Raw genomic sequence first — 3,181 nt, 5'->3', positions numbered from 1 at the left:
CCAACCAGCGCAGCGCTGACACCATTAACCAGTGTTGTCACGTTGTGCTGTGGCCCCTGTAGACTGAGGGGCTGCATAATGGAGCCATGGCCTTTTCATACATAGGACTGACAGTGATCTGGAGTGGTGTTTTGGGGGCACAGAATAAGTGGATGTTCCTACATGGGGCTGCATGTTGAAGGGTTAAGCAGGAAAGGGGCTGCTGCCACTTGTATGGGGCTGTATATTGGGGGGATGAAGAGGGAAAGGGGTGATGTTATTTACTTGGGGAAGTAGGGAATATTATGCATATGGGGCTGCTTAGGAGGGGGCTGATGTTACTGGTGAGAGGCTGGGGGCTGTGTGGGGAAGGGGGTGGTGTTACTTGCATGGGGCTGCACAGGAAAGTGTGTGATATCACTTATGTTGGGCCGTATGCGGGTGGGTTTGCAGGGAAGGTAATGGTGTTACTTGCGTGGGGATGAACAGGGAAGGGGGTGTGATGCGTGGGGCTGCGAAGAAAAGTGTGTGATATCACTTGTGTTGGGGGTGCGCAGGGAAAGGGGTGAAGTTACTCGCATGGGGCTGCGTGTGGAGCTGAACAGGGAAAGGGCTGGTGTTGGGACATCTGAAGGGAGGAATTGATATTTACATGAGACCCTCTGCATGAAGGGGCTGGAAGGTGAAGCCGGAGTCCTGTTTTGCAACTATTGATGAGCGAGTATACTCGTTGCTCGGGTTTTCCAGAGAACGCTCGGGTGGTCTCCGAGTATTTATGACTGCTCGGAGATTACATTTTGATCACCTCAGCAGCATGATTTGCGGCTACTAGACAGCTTGAACACATGGGATCCTCTAGCAACCAGGCAACCCCCACATGTACTCAGCCTGGCTAGTAGCTGTAAATCATTCAGCTGAGGAGATGAAAACTAAATCTCCGAACACTAACAAATACTCGGAGACCACCCGAGCGTTCTCTGGAAAACCCGAGCAACGCGTATACTCGCTCATCACAATTTGCAACTAAAACTTTTTTTCTCTGTAATAGTATTGGGGGACACAGGACCACGGAGACATGAAGCTACATAAAAAAACACGTATTGGCTCCACATAGTGAGCTTTATCCTCTCCTCAGACATTATGCAGCTTACTGTTGTTACCCTAGTGTCCATACGAGTCAGGCACGGCTAGTACCAACTCTTCTGTATGATTTTTTTTTCTGTTTTATTCTATGTATTGTGGATTTCGCCCACTTTTTTCACCGTCCCGTGCCTCCACAGTAGTGCTCCTCCCTGCAGATGCCTCTTCATCACTGACCATCACTGGTCATCTCTCCACCAAGTTGAGTTCTGGTGTCCCCACAATCCACGTGAGGCCACTGAATGGAGACACTGTAGGCGTCCGATGATGTTACATAGATGAGTAGAGTCCCTCCAAAACATCGCTCCCCCGCTCTTCATTTCTATTGGCTTGCTAAGGTCTGACTTCTGGGGGTCTCTCACCCTTTCAGTTCCTTTGGGCAAGTCTTTTCCCCCTTCCCTGTCTTCCACTTTACAGACCCTTTTGGTACTTTCTTGACGCTTCTCTATGGCTTTTTTTTTGGGTGATTTTTGCGCCATCTTAGGAGGCGTTATGCGTGGTACGGGGCACACCCAGCTCCTCTTCTCTCTGACCTCTTTGGCCAACCTCCAATGGCTTCTGCTCCAAAGGTGCCAAGTTGAGGCTTTTATCGCTACATAGGTGGCATATTTTGGTCTACGTATGGCGTGATGCCACTCTGACCTCCTCCACCCTGCATGGGGCCAGTGGAGGAGGCTGGTGACAGTGGATCAGAGAGTGGGATTTTTCTCCCCTCAAGCAGTTTTCACAATGTTTCCTTGAGGTTTATTTTCCTGAGTTTTCTTTCCTGGGCTCCAGGCGGTGATGACAATGATACAGGCACCCCGGCCTCCTATCCTGGTACCCTCCCTGCCCTCAGCAAGCATCCAGGCAGAAGTCCCAGGTGTCTTCTGTCACCATTGCTATTTGGGTACACAGTCGCAATAGGCACCCTCCTGGACCTATTTTCATTTTTTCCTGGCCCCATGTCATCTTTCTGGGAGCCCTCCAGGCAGCCTCCTGTGGTCATTTCACCTTCTCAGCGAGGCGGACATATCTTTAGGAAAATTGTGGACACCACCTCCCTGACCCTGGTATATCTCAGGGCTATGATGGAATGCCCTCTAGTGGCGGGGCATATACTCACGCTCTTGTGTCCTCCAGTGTATTCACCAAGAAGGGAATTTTATTGTAAATACAGAAATCCAATTTTTCCCAAATTTTTTTAAAACTAAATTGCAGTAGACTCGAGTGCAAAAGGTGTTTTTTTTTTGCTTTCATCATCGCTAATCTCCAACGTGGCTTAATTCTACGTATTGATTTGTAAAGTTCATTGTTCTACATTTGTATATACAAGTATATATCTATATCTTTCTCCTTTTTGTTAGAATTATTTATATATTTGTTTTAATAAAACTATTTCAGAACTATGGGTTCAGTTGTCGTTTCAAAGCTTGGTGTGACATTAGTGAAAAATAACGGCAGGTTGGATCTGTATCGGGGTGTGTTCACACATTGCGGTTTGATGGAGAAACGATCTGCAGCAGAGTCGTAATGATTGCAGTTGCAGAGGGTGCGACCATGATCGGGTCCGTACTGCAGGGGGCCGCCGAATTCAGCTGGATGTGCGTTATTACTTTTGTCAGATTCAAGTTATTTCTGTGACCATTGTGGGTTTTTCTGTCATTAAACGAGGGGTACCAACAATTTTGACCAGGTGGGTATACATCACCTTTATAGTAGCGGGTACATATATTAGTAAGTCATACAAGTTCAAGATCAGTCCGCGTCTCATTTAAGCAGAGTTCCGAGTTTTTGGAGATGGACAGAATCAATGAGTTTTTCTAGCAGAAACCTCATACTCCTAGAAGAAATTGCTCCTTTTTGGGGGGAGGTGTTTTTTTTATTGTTTTCCTGGTATACGGTAGGTCTTCTGGGCTTTTAAAGATTTTTTTTTTTCCCCACAATTGCTTTGCTTTTTTTTTTTCGAAGTCTTTTGACTGGATGCATCAAGTTTGGAATAGTTTCCAGGATCAGTTTTTTGAGCATTTTTTTTTCAAGTCACCTCTTTAAAGTGGATCCTGAAGAAAAACTCTCCAAACCA

This window comes from Ranitomeya variabilis, chromosome 7, assembly GCF_051348905.1.
Source record: "Ranitomeya variabilis isolate aRanVar5 chromosome 7, aRanVar5.hap1, whole genome shotgun sequence".
NCBI lineage: Eukaryota > Metazoa > Chordata > Amphibia > Anura > Dendrobatidae > Ranitomeya > Ranitomeya variabilis.
Note: the sequence above shows the minus strand (reverse complement) of the source record.